The 27,700-nt window shown below is 41.3% G+C and overlaps 1 protein-coding gene and 1 long non-coding RNA gene across 13 annotated transcripts in view; one reads left to right on the top strand and one right to left on the bottom strand.

The window, feature by feature from the left end:
- Positions 1-27,700, top strand: part of MKLN1 (muskelin 1) — a 379,019-nt gene that overhangs the window by 126,169 nt on the left and 225,150 nt on the right. The gene's annotated exons all lie outside the window — the stretch shown is intronic.
- LOC103013055 (uncharacterized) overlaps positions 1-27,700 on the bottom strand; it is a 61,212-nt gene that overhangs the window by 18,855 nt on the left and 14,657 nt on the right. For 7 of the 11 annotated variants that reach the window (XR_009008793.1, XR_009008792.1, XR_450547.2 and 4 more), the window contains 2 exons: positions 10,854-10,998; positions 5,450-5,636 (listed from right to left, as the gene is read on the bottom strand). The exons of 1 other annotated variant lie outside the window; for it this stretch is intronic. This is a non-coding gene — a long non-coding RNA (uncharacterized LOC103013055). The remainder of the gene's footprint in view (positions 1-5,449; positions 5,637-10,853; positions 10,999-27,700) is intronic. 3 more of the 11 variants (XR_009008794.1, XR_450546.2, XR_009008795.1) reach the window with 1 other exon arrangement.

Genomic DNA, 27,700 nt, shown 5'->3' with positions numbered 1-27,700 from the left:
ATCTTAATGCTGTGCCTTACGAGGAGCCATTTAGAGCTTCAAGAACAGTGACTTCAGTTACTTGAATAACAAATACTTTTTGAACACCTACTTCAGGTGGAACACTGGAGATTTTAATAGAACAAGACTCTCATGGTCCCTGCCATCAGGAAACTTATATTCTTTTAAAAACAAAAGTTATACATATGCATGGTTTAAAGAAATAACAGGTATTATAAGGTTTTCTATGAAAACAGAAGGCAGTCCACTACCTTTTCCCCCATTTCCACTTTCGCAGAGGCATCCATTTTCAACTCTTTTAGCTGACTGTATTTTGGATTTATCTCCATTATCTGTAAGTAATCTTGTTTTTTTTTTTTATTTTTGAATTTTATTTATTTTTTTATACAGCAGGTTCTTATTAGTTATCTATTTTGTACGTATTAGTGTATATATGTCAATCCCAATCTCCCAGTTCATCCCACCACCTCCCACCCCCCCACCCCCCACTGACATTGAGTTTTTGACGATTCTGGGCTAATTGTTCTGCACAGTGTCCCACCTGCGGGATTTGTCTGTTTTCTCATGGTGTTGTTAAACTTGTTCTTCTGTCCTCTGTATTTCTTGTAAGCTCAAAGTTAGATCAAGGCTTGATAAGAATCAGGTTAAACATTTTGGTAAGAATTCTTCATAGGGTAATGCTGTATACTTCCTACTGCCTCGTATTAGGCCCTACGTAATGTCTGGTTGTCTCACTACTAATGAAGTTTAATACTGATCACTGGGTGAAGGTGATGACAGCCTATTTAAAAATGGGTTTTTTTAAATGGGAGCTTGACTACTTGCACTGTTTTAAAATGATTATCCCTACTTTGAATGTTCAGATAAAGGGGCTCTGAGTTGTTGCCTGGCACCTAGGAGACAGCATTTATCCTGAGTAAAGGATAAGAGGATTAAGACTGAGGCTTTGTCCTCTTTATGGAGTAGATGCAGGAGTTCATGTTTATCTCTGAGGGTGGTCAATCAGGGCAGAACGTTCTGGAATATGAAGTCTAGCAGAGACTGGGCCCTGAAGAAGGTACTCTGAAACTGGTCATTAGCCAGAATTTAACTATGAATAAACAGATCTTTTTGCTAACACTTCTTAAAGACAGTCAGAACATTTTGGGAGTTCAAATACAGAAGACTCTTTTATGGCATTTTAAAATAACTCTCCCTTCACCTTCTATTCTTCCCCGCCCCCCGCCAAAAAAAAACCCACTTTAAACTCTACAGTAAAAAATTAAGGAAGAGCATTTTCTTTGGATGCAGAATAGACGGATCTTTAGATGTTTCTTGAGTACTGTTTAAATTCTAGAGTGAGGAAAAAGTATGCATCTATTCTCTTTGGTTGATGTTTACCTCTTATCTTTTAGCTATCATAAACTAAATAATCCGTTGAAAATATAAGCAACTAGGTTAAAGGATTTCATTATTAAAAATAAGAATTTGGGTTTCTAAGGAAAATGAGTATTTTTTAAATCTCCAAATAAACACTCTCATTTTACAGCAATTAAGCACCCAAGTCAGTTAAACTTTGCTCAAGGTTGCCCTGTATTTCTGGATACCCAGAGGGGTTTTTTTGTTATTATTGCTTGTTTGTTTTTGTTATTTTGTTTTTCAGCTAGCACAAAGACAAGGGAGTTGTTGTGAATTTTCTGCATAGCAGGACAGAACTTAACCTTAGGATACTGGACTAACAGTTTTCATTTTACTACTGGAATTAGTAATATCCTTTTTCTCCATTTATACTGTAATTTTGAAAGATTCTGGCTTCCAAGTTACCAGTTGGGTAGGGGAGGTGGTAAAGGTCCCTTTGAGGAAATAGTTCTTCCACAATAGCACTACTGGTGGACCTAGCAACACTTGCCTATTACCTCCATTGGGGGTTACTATATTTGGTGATGAAGACCTCACCAGTAGTTACAAGAAAAGACAATGTGAACGGTCATCCATTCTTTTCCTTTTCTCTTCTTTTTTTCCCCCCCTCTTTATACATATCCTCCCTTCTTTTCTTCTTTTCTCTTCCTTCCTCCTCCTCCTTCTGCCTCTCTCCATGTTCCTCTCCCTCTTCACTCATTCTTCTTTTTTCTTCCCTTCTTTTGCCACTCATTCTAGATTGGCATACTTTAATGACTCCCCAGTTCCCACCAAATTTTGTGTTCCCGAAGGATTCCCTGCTTCACACCAGCCAGTGGTATGTCACTGAATACTCAATAGAATCAAAGGGGTGGGAGAATCCCAGAAGAGGAGGTCTGTGCCTGGATCTGTGTTCGGAACTCCCTCTGTCCAATTTCCATTTGTTTTGAACTGCCAGTTTCCATTCTGGTTTTCTGGGATCTCAGAGTTCTATAAGGATAGTAATGAAATTACTTGAACCATGTCCAATACATCAAAAAAGCCTAGAAGATATATATATATATATATATATATATATATATATATATATATATATATATGTATATATACTTTCTAAAAAAAATTTATTTATTTTTGGCTACGCTGGGTCTTCATTGCGGCTTGTGTGCTCTTTAGTTGTGGCCCATGGGCTCCAGAGCGTGAGGGCTCAGTAATTGTGGCCTGTGGGCTTAGTTGCCCCGCAGCATGTGGGATCTTAGTTCCCCCACCAGGGATCAAACCCACATCCCCTGCATTGGAAGGTGGATTCTTAACCACTGGACCACCAGGGAAGTCTGAAGACATTGTATATTTATTCACAATAAAGCCTGAAAAGATTGACTAAGTAATGCAAAGCTTCTTTATTCTTGGGGGGAGCAGGGGGCTGGAAGATGGGGGGAGATTATGCCACACTAACTCATTGTAAAGACTGTATCTTCACAGTAAGAAGTTCTGGTTGGTTGTGTGTGTTGTCTATAAGGTAGAGAAAGTCTGTTGGAAAGAATGTGGGTATGGAGGTAAGGCCAATCAAAGTTTAGTCTCTAGGGAGTTCCCTGGTGGCCTATTGGTTAGGATTCCAGGCTTTCACTGCCATGGCCCAGGTTCAGTCCCTGGTCAGGAACTGAGGTCCCAGAAGCCATGCAGTATGGCCAAAAAAAATTTGAGTGTCTAGCAATAAGACTTGAGCTATTTATTTAACATCTCTGAACCTCAGTTTACTCATCTGTAAAATGGGGCTATTCATTTCTATTTTTCAGACTCCTTGAGGATTTTAGATGATCTATGTAAAGCACTCATTAATACAATTCCTGGTACCTAATAAATAGTTAATATATTTTCTTTATGAATGTGATTTATTTAGTGGTTAAAAATCTTTCAAAGCATATAGCTTTGGGGGAAAAAATGAGATCATTGAGAGAAGAGGCTGGGAAGCACTCATATAACATAGTTCTACATGGCCACACAGATCCCTTAAGAACTCCTGCCAAGTCCTGAGGGCTCTGATTAGGGGATATACAAGGAGGTTGCACATCCTCTGTGTTAATCACCAGATCCTATCTTGAGGGGGATACTCAGTTGCCTAACCATACCTTAGCAACATTTCCTTAAGCCCACCTATTTGTCTGCTGGATTCCTACGTGATTTTGACACAGCTCTGGTGATGAGCTTCAAGAAGTACCAGGTCTGCTCATGGCTATCTAACTGTAGCCAGGGATTTTAGGTGGGAAGACAAAGGAATGGAGCGCCTTGGGAAGATGGATAGAAGATGAAGTTTCAGGAGGAGATAAGGATCATCATAGCTTAGTTTGCACCCCTTGAAAATAGGGCAGTAGAATATATTTCTTGAAAAGAAAAGTACTATCCCAAGACCGACTCTTTCATCTCAGCCCTAAGGGACTCTTACAAAAAATGAGACTTTCTCCTAAATCTCTTACTTCTTCATCCCCCTGGGCCCTAACTCTCTCCCAGTTCATCCCTCTCTCTCTGCACTCCCAGGATAGGGAGATCAATTGCCTCTTTCCTATAATGGGATCAGGTTTATAGGTAGAAGCTATCTAGCATTTTCTAGGACTCTTGTCCCAGGCCCCTGCTAAATTTCACTTGGTAGAGCATCTGCACAAAGATGAACTATAGAATCCAGCTTTTAAGCTTGGTATTTCTGTTGAGCAGGCCAAATGACTTTGGAATATCCTGTTTTAAGCTGAATTTATCCCTTGTTATTTTAAAAGCTATAACAAGTTGTTTTTTAAAATGTTTTCAGTCAGCACATCTTTATTTATTGTCCTTAAGACCCGAGGCTACTTGAAGAAGGATTTAATTTCCAAAGTCTGATAAGTAAACAAAAGTTTCCCAATAACATCTTCAGGCAAGCACCAAAAGACCTCATTTTTTGCCACAGTGCTTGGTTGGCTCCCCCATAATTGTCCATTAGTACTGGGCTCAACCAAACCTTGCATAATCACATAAAAAATATACCTTCAAACACAGTTACTTACTAATTGATTTTTTCTTTTTCTTCTTAATTACCATGTTTAGCAAAAAGCAAAAGTAAAACAGGTTTTAAATGTGGTATTATCTGACTAGACCCTAAGCATATAAAATCGAACAGACTATATTGGGGGTTCATATGATAACTATGGTCGGGAAATGGTTATTCACTGTTCTCCCAAGAGTTTGAAAACGTCCAGAAGGGACTGGTTAGATAAGCAGAGGCTCACATGCATGGCTTCAGCTCTGTGGGAATGCCTAAGCTTTAAAATTAACTCCAGAATCCCACTAAATGTGATATTCCCTGATGTTGAGCTTTGTCTCTGATACCTTCTTTTGTCTTGATCCTCTGTAGCTGTGGACTGAGACTCCCGAAATTCACCCTAGTCTCTCTTCCTACTTGTGACCAGGAAAAAAGTTGGGAAATAGGGTTGTGTTAGTCAAGATAGGCTAATTGTTATAACAAATGACTTCAATATAACGGTTTGGCCCAATAAAAATATATCGTTCTGGTCATAGTACAATATAGATTGGGAGGGGTGGGGATGTATGGAATGTAGTGGTCAATCCTATGCAGTATTTCACGGTCTTCTTCCAAGGCATGCTCTAGCTTCCTCTAGGTTCTCAGAATCCTCTCCATTCAGCCAGTGGGTGGGGAAAGAGCCTGCCGTGTATTGCACAGGAGGCTTTTCATGCACCAGACCTGGAACTGGCACCCATCACTTCCATCCACATCCTGTTAGCCAGAACTCTGGCACATGGCTCTGCCCAACTTCAAGAGAGGCTAAGAAGTTTAGTCTAGCTATGTGCTGAGTTCATAGCAGTTTCTGCCACAAGGGGAGACAGATAGCTCCTCAGGGCAGGCCAATGGTTCCATGCTTGTATATCATCAGAGGTCTGCAAAATAAGTGTACTGTCCTATTTTTAGGTCACTTAATGCCTATACCTACCATTAACATCTTGGTCAGTACCTGGAAAAAGTCCACCTGTCAAGATCAGCATCAACCTTGGTACCACCACAAATCAGTCCACACTGCAAACTTACTTGTTTATATTTAGGTCTTCCCAGGGTTTCAAGATACCTGGGCCAAGCCCATACATAGGTTCTCATTGGAAGTTGCTTATGCACTTGCACTTTGTTCTGCTCATCAGATGGTTCCCATGACAAAGTCTGGCAAGTAGTCCATTGGAAGCCATTTGTAATGTCTAATCCAAACTTTGTCACATGGGACCTATGAGGAGAATAAATGTGTTATAAACATTTGAAAAAGTGTCTCCATACCTCTTCAAAAACTATGAAAAACATGTTTTTGTCTCTTCTCAATCAGTGTATTTTTCAGTTGTCATGACTCTGTAATTGTCTGCACTCTTGCTTCCTGCTTCTCTCATTAACCAATATACAAAGGCTATTTCATAGTGCAACCATTTTGGAGACATCCATTTGTCCTCATTTACTCACAGGCAACTATTGCCATTGAGATTTTAGTTTCCTCCAATATTGTTTGTTCACCTTTTTTTTTTTAAATAAATTTATTTATTTTATTTTATTTTTATTTTTGGCTGTGTTGGGTCTTCGTTGCTGCACATGGGCTTTCTCTAGTTGCAGCGAGCAGGGGCTACTCTTCGTTGCGGTGCGTGGGCTTCCCATTGCAGTGGCTTCTCTTGTTGCGGAGCACAGGCTCTAGGTGTATGGGCTTCTGTAGTTGCGGCTCGCAGGCTCTAGACCACAGGCTCGGTAGTTGTGGTGCACGGGCTTAGTTGCTCCGTGGCATGTGGGATCTTCCCGAGCCAGGGATCGAACCCGTGTCCCCGGCATTGGTAGGCGGATTCTTAACCACTGCGCCACCAGGGAAGCCCTGTTCATCTTTTTATGTAAAGAGGATGATGACATAGATTGTACAAGGTAATGATGGTAAAGTCCTGATTCTGTTCTGCTTTTCTAGTTGTAGTGTAAGTTTTCACCACCCCATCGACACTTTCCTCTTGTAATGTAAGACATGCACTTATTATATGGCTCATGGGATTAAGGGTGCAGTCTTCATTCATTTATTTATCCATTCATTCTTTCTGAAATAATTACTGAGTACCTACTGTGTGCCAGATAGTGTGATAGATGCTGGAGTCAGAGCAAAGAACAATACGTATAAGGTCCCTACTCTCACGGAGCTTATGCAAGAGACAGACTCTAAGTAAATAATAATGCAAAATATTAATTATAATTGTAACATTTGTATGGAAAGCTTATTTTCCTTTTAGCATTATGGATAATCTTGAATCACCAATAATTTTTGTTTGTTTTTTTTTTTAAACTGAGGTCTTTGTTCCTCTGTAAAAACCAGCTTCTTTTCCTTAGGGTAACAGTCATTCATTCACTGATAATATTCATCAATTCATTAAATATTATTGTAAAACTACTATTTACCAGGCACTATGCTAAGATTTCCAAATACAAAAATGAAAAGACAATATCCTTGCCCTCAAGGCTCATAGTCCAGACTGACATGCAAACCACACAGAACACTATGTTAATTGTCATAATTCACTTAATGGAAATGTGAAAAGTGCAGTGAGGCATAGGAAGAGGAGGACCTAGATCTGCCTACATAGGTCAGAGAAGACTTCACAAAGGAGGTAGCACTTGGACTGAGGTTTAAGGGTGAATAAGACTTTGCTAAGAAGACAAATCAAGGAAGGGCATGAGATGGCTCGTTGACCATCAGAGACTCATGCTCTCCTTCCATAGCATCAACTTTTTCTGGGAATTGGCCCAACCAACTTCCAATCCCCTATACATCTAGGTGGAACTAGGTGATCTGTTCTCATTAATGGGATGTGAGCAGAAGTGATGTACATCATTTCTAGACCAGGTTAAGAAGTAGGTATGCCTTTGAGTTCCCTGGTGGTGCAGTGGTTAAGATCTGCCTGCCAATGCAGGGGACACGGGTTCGAGCCCTGGTCCTGGAAGATCCCACGTGCTGCAAAGCAACTAAGCCTGTGCGCCACAACTACTGAGCCTGCGCTCTAGAGCCCGTGAGCCACAACTACTGAAGCCCACGCACTGAGAGCCCGTGCTCCACAACAAGAGAAGCCACCGAAATGAGAAGCCTGCGCAGCGCAATGAAGAGTAGACCCCGCTCACCACAACTAGAGAAAGCCTGCACGTAGCAACGAAGACCCAATGCAGCCAAAAAAAAGAAGTAGGTGTGCCTTTTCTTCCTTCTCTTTCCCAGCTGTTAGCTCTGGAAATAAAGGACTCTAAAGCTTAGAGGATGGCAGAGCTGCAAAATAGAAGGACCCTGGGTGGAAGGCGGCTTGCCAGACTGATCTGTTATATGACTAAGAAATAACATTCTAGCGCTTTAATGTACTGATATTATATAACTCGTTTGTTACAACAGTGAGCTCTACCTTAATTAATATAAGGCAGTTCAAGCAAAGTGAACATTATGTGCAAAGGCTTACTGGTGTAAGGTCTAGCACAGAGTACATGCTCAGTAAGTATTTGAAATTGCAGGAAAAGTGTTATGGGGGAGTACAAATAGTCCATTATAGCCAGAGTATAAAATACATGATTGGTGGGAGTGAGAGGAGGGTGGCACAATAGATAGGCATGGGCTGATCTCAAAGAACCTTGAATGTCACGCTGAAGAATTTAGGTTTAATCTTGTGATAGGAAAGCCAATGAAGAAAATTTAAAAGGTGAGAGGCAAGATCTCTGAGAAACACAACACCCAAGAACCTGCTTTAATTTTCTTTAAATGTAAGATGCGAATCCAAAGATGAAAGATAGGATTTCAGAACCAGAAGACATCATGGTTTAATCAAACCTCATTTAACAAATGAGGAAAGTGAGGTCCAGAGAAGTTAAGTACCTTTGCCAAGGTCACCCAGCTAGAATTGGGCAGAGCTGGGGACTAGAAGGCTAGTCTCTTATTGCCAGGCCTACAGCATTGCTCTTTCCACTATGCCACAGTGCTTCAAAGCAGTTGAGACCAGCTGGTGTGCCTGTGTTTTCAGTTCCCTAATGAAGACATTGGGGATTTGGAGGCAGGGTATTTACCATGGAAGGTTGTCTTCTCTGTAATTCCTCATCTGGCTTGAACCACTATTTTGGACAAGGTCCATTTTTCAGCATCAGATTTCTCTAGAGGACAATTGGGAATGTGCTTAGTGGCCTGTGGGGTGCCCTTGCACTTTCTGAGCTTTTTGGGGGAGGAGGAGAAGAAGGTAGCAGTGGTTTGAGCTCCTGGAAATGTTCCTGGTCCCTAGGCACCTGGGGAGTTGTTGGCCCTCTCAGTGACTGTGGTTTAGCCTGCCAGCTGACTGTCCTTCAGGGGTCACATCAAAACATCTTCGTCAGCTTGTCTCTTTAAAGGGTCAGCCCCTATGGCTGGCATTTTAATATCATTTTCTGTTCATCAGTTCATTACTTCTGGTTTTCATATATTGTTAAGCTGATTCATTATTCATTATCATTATTTTTACTCCATGTGCCACCCAGAGCAATATGACATACATTTGTTTTTTAATAGCAAGTGGGGGCAAAAGGACAACTGTGCTGAGGCCAGTCTCAGGAAAGCATGACATGTGGTCTGACTTAAGGAGGACTCAGTATTATTGAATTATTTTACAACTGAGGAAGCCAGAGCACAGGTTGGGGGGCAGGGGAGGTCATTTGTCCAAAAGTCCCCAAGAAATCTGGGGAAAAATACATTTCTTGATGTTTTTTGGTCTAGCATTTTATAATCTCCTCACTCCTTATCCTTTGGATGTATCCTGGTTTTCTCCCTTGCATGCTGCTCAACTGATAGCGCAGATGGTTGGGATGAAGTATTAACAAAGGTGAGATGCTGCCTCAGTCCCTGAGGAGTGTCTTGGTGGCACCCAAAGACAATGTCTTATGCAGTGGAAAGTGCTTGGGCTTTGAAGTCAAAGAGACATCAGCCACTCTCTAACTGTGAGACTTTGGGCAAGTTCTTAACGTCTCTGAGCTTCAGTTTCCTTTTATGTGAAATGGAAAAATAATGCAAACTATGAGGGTGGTTAAATGAATGAACATACATAAAGCTTCTGTCTTGGTGCTGGGCACACAGTTGGCTCTTAACAAGTGTTATTTCCTTTTCAGGTCTGAGAAGTTCCTATTCTTTTCCTCAATCCCTATCCTGGGTTCTGGTCAAGATGTGAAATGAAACAAAAGAGTGAGCAGATGGAGACCGAAAAACCACATTGATTGCTGATAAAGTCTGTTTATTGTGAGAGATAACGGGATACTAAATACTAAATGAGTTTCAGAATTAGGTTGACTTGTTCACCCAGTCACAAGTAACATTTGACCAGGACAGGACTTCTCACGCTGGGAGTAGGAGTGGGAGTAGGAAGGGGACCCTGCTCCCAGAGGAGCAGACCAAGGTGACATCCTCACTGTGGGCAGGTGATGCCTAAGTGGAAGAAAGAAGGAGCTAAGCTGAGCCTGCCCTGTGTACTTCTCAGTTCTCAAAGGAGATTAAGCCCCTCCGCTAAGGAGGAGGAGTAAGAGAAGTAGACAGACGCCAGGAGTGTCAAACGCCCACAAGGAAGGAAACCTCAGAAGCATCTCCCTCAGCATTTCCCTTCTCTTGTCCCCCTCCTCTCATTTTGTGCCGCTACTTTTTAGCCACCCTGCTCATGAAGGACACAGCTGTCAGTACTGTGGGTAGCCTCAGAATACAAAAGGTTGGGAGAAAGGTGTGGGAGAGGGAGGGAGAGGTTGTGTTGAGTCATTAGTAGAGAAAGAGGGGTGGCCACATAAATCCAGAAAGAAAAGTCTAAGTTCAGAGTCAGGAGTTAGAGGTCTGAAGGGAGGGAGGATCAGTGTTCAGAGACCTGAACTAGACAGGAGGGCACTGCAGGAGCATAATCAGAATTTCTAGGCGTGGGGCAGCACACTGTGGCCAGATCCCAAGAGGACACGTAGGCATCAGGGTTCCAACATATCTGACCTCTGAGTCCTGGAACCACATCTCCTGGAGATGACTCTCAATCCTAGCATTGGGTTATATACCCTCTACCTCAATTTTTAATCTTTAAAATATAAGCATATTTTGTGATTATAAAACCAATACATGCTCACTTTGGAAAATTCAGAAATACAGAGAGGTATAAAGAAAAAAACAAAAATAACCCCAAATCTCATCACAAAGAAGAACTAATATTAACTTTAGCTATATTTCTATTCAGTCTCTCTTCTATGCATATCATTATACAGATAAAGTGATTTTATCTATACTTGTTAAATTTACATGCAGAATTTTTAACAATATTATAATATAATCATTTCCCCATGTTATTAAAAGTTCTCAGTAATTAACATCATTTAAAATGACATTTTCCCTGGTTTTAAGCACATCTGGATCAATCTCTACCAATTTATGAAAATCCCGTGGGTCTGGAGAAATCTTCTAAATGTTTACCTTCTTTTGGGTTGGGGAATAGGGCATTCTCAAAGGCCAGGGCTCTATGGGGCCTGTGCATGGTAACTACTACACAGTACTTGATCTTCTGGAGAGTTCTCATATTTCTAGCAATTGATGACATGATTGATGAGACGATGCCACCCTGCAAAATACAATAATTCAAAGCATAGGCCTTTCTTATACAACACATCATTGTTACACACTCAAAAGAACCACTGTATTATTTTGCTATGGCTGCCATAACAAAATACCACAGACTGGGTGGTTTAAACAACAGAAATTTATTTTCTCACAGTGCTGGAGGCTAAAAGTCCAAGATCAAGGTGTCAGCAGGTCTGGTTTCTCCTGAGGCCTCTCTCCTTAGCTTGCATGTGGCTGCCTTCTTGCTGTGTCCTCAGATGTTCTTTTCTCTGGGCATGGCTGATCCTGGTGTCTCACTGGGTATATTGAATTAGGGCCCACCTTAAAGACCTCATTTTAACTAAACCTCTTTAAAGAGGTTTTAAAGACCATAATATATAGTCTTTCATGAACAGCTTCTTTCACTTAGCATAATGTTTTCAAGGTTCATCCACGTTGTAGCATACATCAGTACTTCATTCTTTTTCATGGCTGAAAATATTCCATTGTATGGATATACCACGTTTTGTTTATCCATTCATCAACTTATGGACATGGGTTGTCTCCACTTTTAACTGCTGTAAATAATACTGCTATGAATGTTCATGTATAAGCTTTTGTGTGGAGGTATGTTTTCATTTCTCTTGAGTAGATCCCTAGGAGTGGAATTGATGAGTATTATGTTAATTCCATGTTTAGCATTTTGAGAAACTCCAAAACTATTTTCCAAAGTTTTACATGCGTCATTTTACATGCCCACCAACAATATATGAGGGTTCCAATTTCTCTATATCCTTACCAACACTTGTTATTGTCTGTTTTTATTATAGTCATCCTTGTGGGTGTGAAGAGGTATCTCATCATAGCTTTGATTTGCATTTCCCTAATGACTAGTGATGTTGAGTATCTCTTCTTGTGCATATTGGCAATTTGTATAAATTTTTTTGAGGAATGTTTATTCAAATTCCTTGCCCATGATTTAACTGTGTTGTCTTTTTATTATTGAGTTGTAATATCTTTTTATATATTCTGGATATAAGTTCCTTGTCAATATACAATTTGCAAAGATTTTCTCCCATTCTGTGGGTAGTCTTCTTACTTTCTTGATGGTGTCCTATGAAGCACAAAAGTTTTTAATTTTAAAGTCCAATTTATCTATTTTTTTCTTTTGTCACATCTGCTTTTGGCAACATATCTAAGAAACCATTGCCATATCCAAGGTCATAAACATTTACTATGTTTTCTCCTAGGAGTTTTGTAGTTTTAGCTCTTAATTTAGGTCTATGATCCATTTTGAGTTAATTTATTTGTATGGTGTAAGGTGTAGCCCAACTTCATTCTTTTGCATGTGGATAGCCAGTTGTCTCAGCACCATTTATTGAAAAAACTACTCTTTCCCTATTGAATTGTCTTGGGTCCCTTGTCAAAAAATCAACTGACCATATACGTGAGGGTTTACTTCTGGACATTCAATTCTATTCCAGTGGTCTAAACGTGTATCCTTATGCCTTAGATCTTGATTATTGTAGTTTCATTGTAGATTATGAAATCAGGAAATGAGCATCTTCCAAATTTGTTCTTCCTCTTCAAAAGTGTTTTGGTTATTCTGGGTTACATTTCTATATAAAATGTAGCATCAGCTTGTCAATTTATGCAAAAAAGAAAGATAGAAAGAGTGCTAGGATCTGGATAGGATTGCCTTGAATTTCATTTTCTGATTATTCATTGCTAGTGTATAGAAATACAACTGATTTTTGTATATTGCTCTTATATCCTGCCACATTTCTGAACTCATTTTATCTTATTTTCTTAATCACGATGCTTTACTGCTTACTCTGTGTGTTAGATATTATAGAAAATACAAAAATGAACAAGATATGGTCCCTGTTCTGAAGAAGCTTATAGCCTAATTCAAGAAATAAGACATAAACCTATTGAGTGAATAATAGCCTGTTTCAGCAATGTACAGGAAAGTACAGAATTGGCAAGTGAACACTACAGATAATTAGAGCTCTAGCAAAGTTCGGGGGTAGAGAGACAATTAAAAGTTGGAGAGGGGGTTCCCTGGTGGCGCAGTGGTTGGGAGTGTGCCTGCCAATGCAGGGGACACGGGTTCGTGTCCCGGTCCGGGAGGATCCCACATGCCGCGGAGCGGCTGGGCCCGTGAGCCACAACTGCTGGGCCTGCGCGTCTGGAGCCTGTGCTCCGCAATGGGAGAGGCCGCGACAGTGAGAGGCTAGCGCACCGCGATGAAGAGTGGCCCCCACTCGCCGCAACTGGAGAAAGCCCTTGCACAGAAACTAAGACCCAACACATCCAAAAATAAATAAATAAATAAATTAAAAAAAAAAAAAAAGTTGGAGAGGTCTGGGAAAAACAGAGTAGAAAGGATCTGAAGGCTCACTGATATGAGCCATTCCCATAAACAAACTTTTAATTTCAGTAATCCTAAAAATCTCAAGAGATCCTTCTGCTATGGATGACCCTCTGAGTTACCAGTGGAACATATATGCACTATCCAGATTTAATAAATTATAACAACTTGCCATATTTGCTTAAATTAAACTATAAATACAGTAAGTCCCCTACGTACGAACCTTCAAGTTGCGAACTTTCAAAGACGCGATCATGCATTCACACGTCCGATCACGTAAGTTAGTTCATATGCCTGGCGTACATTGTCATGTGTGTGCATCCTCTACAAGTGGTTGTGCTTTTGTGTACTTTACTGTACAGTATTGTATAGTGTACAGTAGTACAGTATCTTTATTTCAAGCCCAGGATGTCCGGGAGCAAGCGTAAAAGCAGCAGTGATGTAGCTCGTACTGCTAAGAAGAGCCAGAAATTGGAGGCCCAGAGAAAGGATGAAGAGAGACAAGAGGAAGAAGAAGTAACTGAAGAACTGAAGAGATTCATGGCACAGGAAATGGCAAGGGTCTTTATGTGAGGAGGCAATGTTAATTTTTGAGGCACAGGACTGGAACGTAGAATGGGACAAGAAGGTTGTAGCAGCCGTTCAGAATGCAATCCAGTCATCGGAATGCTACCATGTCATCTATGATGAGAAAAAAAGAGCTACGACCCAGACGTCACTGGATTGTTTTTTCAAGAAAGTAGAGAGAATTGAATCCAGCAAGGAACCAGAACCTGTGCTATCAACGTCAGGAGTGAGTGAAATTGCAGCTTGCCCTCCGTCTCCTATTGCTGACGATCCTTCAGCTCTGCCATCTCCCCCCTCCTCTCCCTCCTCCAGTCAGTAACTCTCCTTGCCTGTTCACTCGATGCCAGCCCGTGTGCCAGCTGTTGTACTGTACTACTGTTCTTTTCAAGGTACTGTACTATAAGATTAAAAATGTTTTCTATTTTTTTTGTGTTTTTTTAATGTATTATTTGTGTGAAAAGTATTATAAACCTATTACAGTACAGTACTATATAGCCGATTGTGTCCGTTGAGTACCTAGGCTAACTTTGTTGGGTTTACGAACAAATTGGACTTACAAACACACTCTTGGAACGGAACTCGTTCATATGTAGGGGACTGTCGGTAAAACATTTTAGTTACAAAAAAAGGCCCTTCCATCCCATCTTTCCTCAGAGATAACCGATCTCTTGAAGATGGTGGAAATCCTTCCCACATATACTTTTAAAATTTATTATTTATTTATTATTTATTTTTGGCTGTGTTGGGTCTTCGTTTCTGTGTGAGGGCTTTCTCTAGTTGCGGCAAGTGGGGGCCACTCTTCATCGCGGTGCGCGGGCCTCTCACTATCATGGCCTCTCTTGTTGCGGAGCACAGGCTCCAGACGCGCAGGCTCAGTAGTTGTGGCTCACGGGCCTAGTTGCTCTGCAGCATGTGGGATCTTCCCAGACCAGGGCTGGAACCTGTGTCCCCTGCATTGGCAGGCAGATTCTCAACCACTGTGCCACCACGGAAGCCCCCCACATATGCTTTTATATTTTTACTAGACAATATGTTTTGGATGTTTGAGCATGTATATAAATAGTGTACATATTTTTATGAAACTTTTTTTTTCAACATCATGTTTTTAAGATTTATCCATGTGACACTTGTAGAGCTAGTCCATTCTATAAGATAGTAATAGTATACTATATAGTACTGCAATATAGACCAATTGCATAAATATTCTAGAATCTATTCTATGGATGGATAGTTGTTATGTCTAGTTCTTTGCTATTTCAAATCATGATGTAATTAAATTTCTGGTGTATGCTTCCTTGGGCGCATGTGTGAGAGTTCTTCTAGGGAATATATCTAGAACAGAAATTGTTAGGGAATAGAATGTGCACATTCTCAACTTCACTAGATTGCTCTCTACTCTCCACAGTAGCTGAACTACTTTTTACTCCCATCAATGATATGTGAGAATTTCTCTCGTCCTATATTCTAACCAACACTGTCAAGTTTTTTGTTTTTTTTTTCACTGTCAGGTTTTTTAAAAAATACACATATCTGGGTCCTATTTTCATAGATTCTGTTAGGGTAGCTCTGGAGTGTGGTTTTGAAACAGGCCACAGGTGATACTGAAACACAAATGAATGGGGATTATGAATGACTTCATATCATTGAGAGCATCAGCTCGTATGTATGTATACACAATCTAATACATTGGTATGTGAGTTGGTATGGTGAAAGTGCCCTAGCACTTTGTTGGTAACATCTATGTTGGCTGCATTTAGATCCTTGAAGATAGGTAGAGAAGTACCAACTGCCTAACATACATTGCAGATGTGTTTTGAATCAAACAGGGGTATGTGATTGACCAGTCCACTGGCTGATACTTAATCTAAAGTCCCACCTTTGTGAGCTGGGCTGATGGGGGACAATGTTGGCTTTCTGGGAGCTGTCTTGCCTCTTCCTAGGTGCATGGCTGGGTGCCAGTTGTCGGGACTTGCCTATGTGCCATTGCTTAGGGCAGGGTGCGGGTCAGCGATGTCTGCCAGCCCGCTGGGTGGTGTCACTGTATGGAGAACTTGTGGCTTTTTCAAAGCCCTGAGGAATCTGAGAAGCAAGTGAGGGAATGCTGCATGAAAACAAAAGACAGTGGAAAGAGTGACCAGCCAGCAGGCTCCAGCAGGCTAGAACGCTCTGTCCTTGTTATTACTGCTTCATGAAAATGCCGCCAGCTTCCTGGCAAGGTCTGGAAGGTGAAGGCTTCTTGAGAAAACAAGGACAAGTGATGTGTACTTCTGGTTGCCCAGCTTCCTAATTTTCCAGTGGAAGCTGCAGGGTGAGGATGGGGAACCCGCTGCCCCTTGGTGGGTTTAGGCTGGTCTTTCCCTCTCTCCTGGCTGCTTTCCTGAGTTTTCTCCTCCTACTCAAAGCAGCACTGTTCTGGTCTCAGAGGCCCAACAGGGCTGGGCTGGGAGAGAAGTTGGGCCATGCCCCAGACAGAGCTGTTCCTCAAGGAGCCATCTGAAGGTCAGCCTAGGGGAGGACAAAGGGCTTCAGCCATAATCCCCATTGAAGGGGGCTTTGCCACAAAGAAGGGCCTCCTGGTTTGGGGCAGTAAGACCAGGGAGTGCTCTCATTCCTCACCTGCTTTCCTCAGAGCTATTCATGCCCTGGTATCACACACTCTCACAGCATAGCCTGCCGCAATTTTCAGAAATGAGGGAGAAGCTCAGGAAAGGTAAGAGTTTTCATTAACTCATTATTGGATGGTTACTTGGACTCATCATTATTGGGCCTGTCAGAAGTCAACCTCTGCTTTCCCTCCTGATAATCTCCTGTCAGTGACATATAAAATATCTAGGTGTGGGACTTCCCTGGTGGTGCAGTGGTTAAGAACCCGCCTGGTCCGGGAAGATCCCACATGCCGCGGAACAAGTAAGCCCATGCACCACAACTACTGAGCCTGTACTCTAGAGCCCGTGAGCCACAACTACTGAGCCCATGTGCTTCAACTACTGAAGCCCACGCACCTAGAGCCCGTGCTCCGCAATAAGAGAAGCCACTGCAATGAGAAGCCCGCGCACCACAACCAACAGTAGCCCTCGCTCATGGCAACTAGAGAGAAAAGCTGGCACACAACAATGAAGACCCGACGCAGCCAAAAATTAAATAAATTAAATTAAATTATTACAAAAAATATCTAGGTGCAAAATAGGGAAGTACTCGGCATTCTCTTCCTCTCTTAAAAAGTAGCTATGAGGATAATGAATAAAAATAGGTCTTTGTGGATACAATAGGGCTGAACTGAGGGTGTGGTTTGCCTGGCAACAGCTCAAGCAAAGTTATTTCTCCTGGTCCCCAAATGCTCTTGACTTTGCTCTGCCTGATAAAGTCTTAAAAGACCAGCTTGAATGTGACGTTTTTTGGTGAAACCTTCCATCAATAGAGTTAATCATTCCCTTCCTTCTGGTCCCATAGCATCAAGTTTTTATAAAAAGCACTCATCATGTTGTGTGACAACTACTAACTTGGAATTACGTCTTATTCTATGTGTTTGTGTGTGTGTGTGTGTCTCCCCAGCCATTTATGGACTGTACTTTAACATAATAGTCCTTTTTTTTTTTTTTTACGGCCGTGTTGGGTCTTCGCTGTTGCGCATGGGCTTTCTCTAGTTGCAGAGAGCAGGGGCTACTCTTCGTTGCGGTGCACGGGCTTCTCTTTGCGGTGGCTTCTCTTGTTGCGGAGCACAGACTCTAGGCGCGCAGGCTTCAGTAGTTGTGATACGCGGGCTCAGTAGTTGTGGCTCACGGGCTCTAGAGCGCAGGCTCAGTAGTTGTGGCACACAGGCTTTGTTGCTCCGCGGCATGTGGGATCTTCCCGGACCAGGGCTCGAACCCGTGTCCCTTAACCACTGCGCCACCAGGGAAGCCCCAAACATAATAGTCCTTCGATATTTACTGGAGGAATCAAAGTTCCTGAGAAAACACCAATACTGAGCTTTTATATTTTCTTAATTATCCCCTGCCTTTTCCTCCTTGGGGTGAAACTGCAAGCATTTTTAGCTCCACATGGAACAGAGGACACGCTAAAACCAAATTTTTTTTTTTTTAAAGGAATTGCTCCAGCAGGAATGGGTGTTTCAGATATATCATTCTGTTACAGGTACAAAAATTGTTTCCAGGGAACACTGCCATTATTATCTCTGAAAGGCAAGTCAGTGGAAATTGTTATTTTCCACTTACAGATGGACAAATGGAAGCTTTCTTGCTCATTTACCAATTACAGAATGTGCACTCTGTTCAAAGTACTGTGCTAGGATTTTCAAGGGATACAAAGATGTGCAAGACAAGTTTCGTGTTCTAAAGGAGAATGTTATAATCTGGTTAGGAGGAAAAGATATTTGTATGCAAAAGTAACTATAACTTGGGAGCATTTTATTTGAATTATTTGAGTGGTCCAAAAAGAAGTACCATAGGGAATACAGAAGGTAGGCAAAAGAATTTTCAGCCAAGGTGATCAGGGATATCATTGTGGTCAACATGGCATTTGAGATGAATAGATTTTGTGCTGGTTATTCTCCATTTGGCTCCTGTATTTGTTTCCTGTGACTGCTGTAACAAATTACGAAACTGGGTGGCTTAAAACAACAGAATTTTATTTTCTCAAAGTTCTGGAGGCCAGAAGTCTGAAATGAAGGTTTTGGCAGGGCCAGGATCCCTCCAAAGGCGCTAGGGGTGAATCTGTTCCTTGTCTCTTCCAGCTTCTGATGGCTCCAGGCTTCCCTGACTTGTGGCCACTTCACTCCAATCCTGATTCTATGGACACATTGCTTTCTCCTCTTCTCGCTCAGAACTCCCCCTGCTTCTCTTTTATTAGGATACATGTGATTGCATTTAGGGCCCACCCACATAAACTAGGATATGCTCCTCCACTCAAGATCCTGAACTTAATCACATCTTTTGCCATATAATATAATTTTCTCAGTTTCCAGGCAGTAGCCTGTGGACATATTTTTTTTTTGAGGTGCCACTAGGTAGTCCACGACAGCCTCCTATCCTGCTCTGCCCTGCTCTGTGCCCCGTGAGGCTGTTATCCACAGATGACTCACCTGGGCCCACTGACCTCTGGCTTACTGTTGGGTTTGGCCAATGGGAGGCATCAGCAAGTATCAGAGGGCAGGAGAAAAAAGAGTTTGGGGTATTTCTTCTTACTTTTCTGCTTTAGCACCGGGTTCTGGCAGTAGCTATGCCCTTTCACAGCTCGAGCTCCTTCGGGACTCCCATAACACCATTTCCGTGCCTTGTCTCTTCAGCCCTGGGCTTCCATTCTTGCTAGTCCTTGGGTGCCTCGATACTTTTTAAGTTCCAGAAACCCTGCCTACATCCTTGTAAATAGTGTCTTCATCAAATTATGTTCAAAATTCCAGCTGAGTGTGCCTTCAGTTTCCAGCCACAATCTTGACTGATACAGACACTGAGAGGCAAAAATTTAATTTCCAGAACAGAGATAGACTCAGGTTGCCTCGATCTAAGTTTAAGTAATGACCAGTGGGGATTGGAAGGTGATTCAGCACACAGTACAGCCATAGCAGCTGGGTTATCTTGTGGGCTCTTGGCAGTAAGTATCTGTTGCTTTGTACTCTAATTATCTGCTGTTATTGTGACTCTGCTTCTGTTGTCCTTCCTACTAAGTATTTTCTATTCTTTTCTCTATCTCACAGCTTCTATTGCTTCATGGTTTCTGCTATGTGATGTCAGCTTTCTTCCTTCTGTGGATCTTTCAGTTTTCTCCCCATTGCTAACTCCTGACTATCTTTTTGTATTTCATATTCAACCCCTCCAAAGGGCCTGACTGGTTTGGCTGCTCACCATCAAGTATAGGCAATTAGGCAGAGCTTCCTTTGACAAGTCATCATATGAGCCTAAGTTTATGGCCTAGGGTAGGTGCCTGCTCCTGGACTAAATGGTTTTGTTTGGAATGGCAGAATAAGTTGATACATAATTTGGTGTCCTGTCAATTAGAAATTCCTGGGAAGTGGTTATGGGTATGGCAAGCATTCTGATACTTCCCAGGGGGGTTATCAAAACCCACATGTACTTCTGTTGTCCAGTTCAATTGCAGAGGCATGGTGGTCTCAGAAAAGCACAACACATGTTTGGGAAAAGCAAGCAGCCCAGTATAGCTGGTGGTATAATTCAAATAGAGAAACACTAACATTGGTATTAAAGCTGGAAATGTAGGTCACAACAGTTTGTGGAGGGCCTTGAGTGAAGATTTGTTTTAGAAGGAACTTTAGACATTATTTTATGGGCAGTGAGAAGTTACTGAAGGTTTTTGAACATGGAAGAGCAAGATAAAATCAGCTTTTAGGGCTATTTAACTGATGGCAGTGGTATTCAGATTGGATCAGAAGTAGGAAAATGTGGAAACAGAAAGACAAATTAGGAAGGTGTTATAATAGTCTAAGAGAGGATAATGGGGACCCAATCCAGGGCAAGACTAGAAGGGAAAGCTAGTTGTGAGAACCTCAGAGCATAAGTGGATTTAGGATTGAGGCTAGTTTTTAAATATTTATTTATTTATTTATTTATTTATTTATTTATTTATGGCTGTGTTGGGTCTTCGTTTCTGTGCGAGGGCTTTCTCTAGTTGTGGCAAGCGGGGGCCACTCTTCATCGTGGTGCGCGGGCCTCTCACTATCGTGGCCTCTCTTGTTGCGGAGCACAGGCTCCAGATGCGCAGGCTCAGTAATTGTGGCTCACGGGCCTAGTTGCTCCGTGGCATGTGGGATCCTCCCAGACCAGGGCTCGAACCCGTGTCCCCTGCATTGGCAGGCGGATTCTCAACCACTGCGCCACCAGGGAAGCCCTGAGGCTAGTTTTGAGCTACTGGTTTAGAATCTTTTTACCACCAAGGATCCTTTTAATTATTTTTTATTTTCTTCCAAATAAATGACACCTTTTTGGAGGAATACATGAATTCTATCAGGCATACTAATAAGACTGACAATACTATTTCCAGCTATTATCTTTTGGAATACATTTTTGGAAGCTTGGCTCTGAGCCAAGGGAATGTAGGAAGTGGTGGTTCCATTGAGAGAAATTGGGTCTGAATATCTTAGCCGAGTGGTCCCCAACCTTTTTGGCACCAGGGACCAGTTTCGTGGAAGACAGTTTTTCCACGGAAGTGGGGGGCGGGGGAGCTGACGGTGGTTCAGACGGTACTGTGAGCGATGGGGGGCGGCAGATGAAGCTTCCCTCACTCACCTGCCTGCCGCTCACCTCCTGCTGTGTGGCCCGGGGTGGGAGGGATGGGGTTAGGGACCCCTGTCTTAGCCTATGTTTTCTGGAAAAATAGAACTCAAACCAAGAATTAAGGCTAATATTTTATTTAGGAGATGTAATCCCAGGGCAGTAAGAGTGAGAGAAAAAGGGAAGAGAGACCGAGAAAGAGGTGAAGCAATGCAAGGTGATGTTTGAACAGTCTACAGAGACAGTAGGTACACCTGCATGTGCATGCAGAATATCTCCAGACATGCTGCATGGCGAAAACATGCTCAGGTAAGTTCTTGGGAAGGAGAAAGGAAAAGTAATCCATCTTCATGGTTCTCTCCCATCTCCTATTTCCCACTGATCAAAATTTACCACACCAGTAGTTTCTTTCCTCATACTTCTACATTATGTCATCATATGTTCCCATTGTTAGTTTCTTAGCAAGCCACAGCCAGTGCTCTATAGTATAGCCTTTAGTCCTAGTTGGGGAGTAGAGAGAGAAGCCAGAAATTCATGGAGTGTTGCTGATGAGCCTAGTTGCTCAGTGGCAATCAGGGGGAAGGCCAGGCTGGGAAAGTGGTAGATAAGCTCCAGCCCCAGGTAGCAGGACTACATGTGCCCAAACAAAGCAAGTCAGCTGCAGTAGTGGCAGAGACAGAACCACCTCCAGGAAGATAGTGTTCTGAGGGTTACAGAAGGAATAACCATAGAGAATTATATTCCTACACAGCATAGAATAAATGAGTATGAACATGGGCTTTGGAGACAGGCAGAGCTGCGCTTAAGTCACAGCTGTATATGATTTTAGGCAATTTACTTAATCCCTTTAAGCCTTAGCTTCTTTATGCACAACATGGGGATGATGATACTATATATGTTTGTATATAGTTTGTAAAGCATGTTTGTAAAGCATTTGGCATGACGCTAGGCATACAGTAAATGCTAAATACATTATGGCAATTACCACCATTAATATCATTCTTGGATGACTGTGTAAACTTCCCAATGCTTTCTTTTCTCCAGGCTGACTCTGCCATGTGCTGCTCCTAAATCTATCTTGAGCAGGTTGGGTGGCTCGAGCCTGCGTCCTGTAGTTACTCTCAGGGGCAGTTGCCTCTAGAGTCCTCCACACTTGAGGTCATGAAGCCCCAAAGAAGGTGGGTGGCCCCTTACAGGGTGCTGACCCATTAAGTCCCCAAAGGCAGCACCACTAACCCATCACCTTTGGTATGTAGCTAGGACATATCTTAAATAACCATTTGCTCCTATACATTTTTTTCCCTTCAAAATAGAAAAGCAAAGCTTTTTGGTCAAAATTTTGCCTTGGTGCCCCAAGAAAGCACAGCCAAATACATAAGTATTGCTAGATCCACACAATAAAGAGGTTCCTGTAAGACTTTAAAAACAGAAGAGATCACTCTTACACAAATGGTATTTGATGGGACATCATCTCTAAATTATACATATCAAAATTTCTTTCTTCCCATAAATTGAAATCCTTTTGACTTTACATAGGCATATTAAATGCCCAGAGTAACACATACCTAAAGTAGGTAACTACTTCAGAAGTTCCTGGAACGACGACAAAAACAGACATATCACTCTTTTGTTCAAAACCTGTATCACTCAGAATAAAAATTCAAATCCTCAATGGACTTTAATGACCTAGGGGATCTAGTCTCCAGTTATTGGACCTCACCTCTTAGGAACCAGGAGGCAGGATAGCATACTTGGGTACTCAAGAGCACCAAAAGTTTCTAGAGACCTACTACCTGAGCTCCAGTTGCACCTCTATCATTTGCTAGTTATGTGATTTGGAGGCAGTTATTTAACCCTCCTGTGCCTCAGTTTCCTCATCTGGAAAAGAGAAAAAACAGTACCCACTTCACATAGTTGTTGAGGATTAGTTAATATTTTTAAGTGCTTAACATAGTGCTACGAGTAAGGGCTATCTAAGTGTTAGCTGCATAAAATACTTCCTCTCATTCACTGCACTCTGGCCGCACTGGCCTCTTTACTGTGCCTCCAGCAGGCCAAGCGCACTCCTGCTCAGGACCTTTGCATTTGTTGTTCTCCCAGATGGCCACATGCCCAATTTCCTCACCTCCTTCAAGTCTTCGCTCAGCTCTCACCTTTTAAATGATGACAACCCTACTTAACATATAGCAATCCCCTCCTGTACACCCCTGCTTTATTTTTCTCATTAGCACTTACCTACTTTTAATACTCTGTACAATTTTCAAATTCATTTGTTTTTCACCTATCTCCCCCAAATCGAAGGTAAACAAGGGCAGAAATATTTATTTTATTCTTTGATGTATCCCAAATGCCTAGACCATTGCATGGGCCATAGTAGATGCTCAATACTATTTGTGGAATGAATGAACGCACTGTTTTCAAAAAGAAAGTTGAGCCTACATAGTTTGAAAATTGATTTGTAAATGAAACTGATTTGTAAATAAGATTCCTATGCAAATGCAAAAGATCTCCCCCAAAGTTGTTCTCTTAAGTTGAATAGATATGATCTCCTTCCCACAATATTATTTAAGAAATTGTTTTTTTCCTCCCCCCCAAAGATATTTAAAGGTAAACTTTAGCTGGAACTTAGGTAAAGCTATCTAATAAGTAATGAACATATTCTGAATTAATAAAATTGATCAACTCCTGATTAATTGCTAGTGGACTCTGTGGCACAGTCATTTATCCAACATGACCTAGAAGTCATGGCCTATCATCAGGATATGGAAAGAAGAGAACTAATAAACACCTGCTCTAGGTTAGATGAGCTGCTGGGTCAAATCTGTGAGTAAAATATCATCATCCCCATAGTATAGATAAACAAACCAAGGCCTACAGAGGCCCCAGATCACATACCTAATAGGCGATAGAGCCAGCATTCAAACTACGAGCTTGAAAAATCCATGCTCTTTCTAGTATCTCACTTTGAACCTCAGATTTCTCATTTGTAATATGTAGTAACATCACTAAGGCACAGTTATTATGACAATGAAAATAACATATGTAAAGCAAGGCACTCAATAAGTGACAGCTTTTTAAAATGGCTATACTTTGGGAATAATGATGAGACTTTTCCCATGGAGAACAATCATATAGCCTCTCCACGGAGAAAAATATGAGCCCCGATTTATTTGGACATCAGAAGTAGGTCCTATGGGATAGATTAGTGGGAGTAGCCACATTTTAAAAAAGAAGAATTTAAAATTTAATACAAGTTTAAAAATTGTACTTTTATTTGTTAAGAGTTGACTTTATGGGCTCTAATTAGCCAAATCTGAGACAATTCGATCACCAAAATATTGTTTGTATGGTTGTATAAAAATGATGGTTGTAAAAAAAGAAAAAGTCACACATTGAAAGTGATTTAAAAAGTGGGAGGGAGGAAAGAAGAGATAGGGGAGAAACAGGAAAACAAAACCTTCTTTACAGAAAAATGTCAGCTAATAAACGTTGAATAAATGATGAGGCTTAAGAGAAACACTGTTGTACAATCCTCAATGTAATAACTGATTCAATCAAGGACTATCAGTGGATGATAAAACCTTTTGGTGAAGGGTTGATGGGTGTCATGGGTTGAATTATGTTTCTCAAAAAATGGAGCCTCCCCCACAGGCTCCCAGAATGTGATCTTATTTGGAAATAGGTTCATTGCAGATGTAATTAGTTAAGATGAGGTCATACTGCAGAAGGGTGGGATCCTAATCCAATATGGCTGGTGTCCTTGTAAGAAGATAGTCATGTGAAGATACAGATACATATGGAGAATGCCATGTGAAGATGGAGGCTGAATTGAAGTGCTGCAGCTACAAGCCAAGGAATGTCTGGGCTAACAGAAACTGGAAGAGGCAAGGAAGAATTCTCCCCTAAGGTTTCAGAGGGAGCATACCAACACATTGTTTTCATACTTCTAGTCTCCAGACTGTGAGAATAAATTCCTGTTGGTTTAAGCTAGCCAATTTGTGGGTACTTTGTTATAGCAGCCCTAGGAAACTAATACAGTGGCAAGCAGGATAGACACAGTGCACCAAAGTATCACCTTGCATATATGAAAAATAGAGCTGTCCAAAGGAGAACTCTGTCAGTTACCACTTAATCGAGTATCAAACTTAACATCGAGTATCAAACTTAACATCACTACCAGTGGGACAACCTGACGTACATACCTCCTGATATCATGCAATTAGAGGTACACAATATCAATTTGATAAACTGAGTGCAACAGGCACATCCCTTGCAATGTGACTTTGCAGCAACTCCCATGAAGAGGTAGAGTTTATTTCTCTACCACTTGAGTCTAGGCTGGCTTTGTTACCTTCTTTGGCCAACATAATGCCATTGAAGTGATAGAGTGCCAGTTCTAAGCCTCAAAAGACCCTGCACACTTCCACTCTCTTTCAGACCCTTGCCTCTTCCATGAGAACAGGCCAGTGCTAGCCTGCTAAGTGTGACAGATGAATGGGGCTAGGCCCAGTCATCCCAGCTAAGGTCATCTTAGACCAGCAGCCCCCAGTCAATCTGTCAAATGCCTGCAGATCCATGAATGAGTCTAACCAAAATCAGCTGAGCCCAGCCCAGCCCAGATCAGCTGAACTACCTATGCCACTGAGTTTGGGGGTGGGTTGCTATGCAGTAGTAACTAACTGTTACAATGATCTATGTTATATCCTTGCTAAATATGTTTAAATGGAAAACTAATCATGAGGAAAGAATCAGAAAAACCTAGAGTGTGGAACATTCTATGTTACAACTGGTCTGAATACTACAAGTCAGTATCATGAAAAACAACAAGAAAGTGAGGAGACTGTCCTAGGTAGACTAGAACAAGGGTTTTCAATCTCAGCACTGACTGACATTTTGGAATAAATATTTCTTTGTTGTGGGGGGTTGTCCTGTGTATTTTAGGATGTTTAGTAGCATCCCTGGCCTCTGTCCACTTGATGCCGGTAGCACCCATAGTTATGACAATCAAAAGTATCTCCAGGCATTGCTAAATGTCCACCTTGGGGCACTGGACTTGAGAGACAGAATCAAATGCAATGTATGGACCTTGTTAAGATCTTGGATCAAACAAAAAAAGATGTTTATAAAAGACATTTTGGATGATTATAAGAATTTGAATGTGGAATTAAAGATATTGAATCATTAATTTTCCCAGATCTAAAAATAGTATTGCAGTTATGTAGGAGAATGCCTTTATCCTTAGGAGATGTACGCTTAATTAATCTGAGTGAAACTTCATAAAGTATTCAACTTACTTTCAAATGCTTCAATGGATAAAAATGTATTTTTAAAGAGATAAATCAAAGGTGACAAAATGTTAACAATTTGTGAATCTAGATGAAGAGTATACGGGCATTTATTGTATCGTTCTTTTAAGCTTTGTAGGTTTGAAATTTTTCTAAATAAAACGTTGGGGGTGAAAAGTGTTAGTATCACCTCCACTGCCTGACTCTTTACTGACTTAATATGATACAAAGAGCAGGCTTGTTCTAAATGAATCTGGGTGCTCATTCTGTGTTGCCTGGACAATGAGTTAGCTCAAACCAGGGTATGAGGGGTTGAAGCTGAGGAAAGGGGCTTCTCCTAGCCTGAGGAACTGTACACAAGCTCAGCTTCTCATGGGACCACTGGCTTCCTTTCTCTTGTGTAACATCCCATGGGACCAAAAGTCTAGGTGGTGGGCAGCTTGTGTGTGTTTCCCAGACAACTTTGGTAAACAGCTGGCACCAAAATCCAGGCTGCCTGGTGCCAAGACAGTCTGGTTATTCCTTTCACTGATAAGGCTACTCTCAAACTTGCTGTATACTAGAAGGAGACCAAAGGAGGGGCAGAATTCCCTTCTCTAGAAGACCATTCTGTAAGGCCAACAGGTCAGCCAGGGACACTAAGAGGAAAGGGTCTCTCAGCCCTCCCTTCTCTTAAAGACCTTCACTTTGTAAGTTTTTCCAAAGTAAAATCTAAATTTTTGAACCTGTACCTATGATGTAGTGAAATTCAAATCATGCCCTGGTGCATTAAAGTTTAGGCAACTGTAAAGAGACCCATCTTGTAAGAGAGCTAATATTTAAAACATAGACAAAACTCAGAAACCAAAAAGGAAAATGCTGATAAATGCTTTAGTGTAAAACACTTAAAACTTTTTAATGGTAAAAACAAATATGACAACAACAACAAGAAAATACCATAAACTGAGCCAAAAGACAAATGGCACAGAAGAAAAAAATTAGTTGTAACCCAACAGAAAAAGTGTTTATTATATAAAGAGATCTTGCAGTTTTACAAGGAAAAAAATAAACAGAAAAAAGGGCAAAGAATATGAACAGATATTTCATAAAGAAAATAAGAATGGCAAGAACTACGTGGGAAAAAATACAACTTCATTAGTGCTTAGAAAAATGCAAATCGTAACAATGTGATACCATTTTTATCTATCAGATTGACAAAAGGTTGAAAGTTTGATAAAACTCAGTTTTGACAAGGGTATAAGTGAACTTATACTGTTGACAGAAATGGAACAGCTA

The sequence above is a fragment of the Balaenoptera acutorostrata genome, chromosome 7 (genome assembly GCF_949987535.1).
Source record: "Balaenoptera acutorostrata chromosome 7, mBalAcu1.1, whole genome shotgun sequence".
NCBI classification, from domain to species: Eukaryota; Metazoa; Chordata; class Mammalia; order Artiodactyla; family Balaenopteridae; genus Balaenoptera; species Balaenoptera acutorostrata.
The sequence above is the reverse complement of the archived record's forward strand: the minus strand, read 5'-3'. Positions and strand labels throughout refer to the sequence as shown.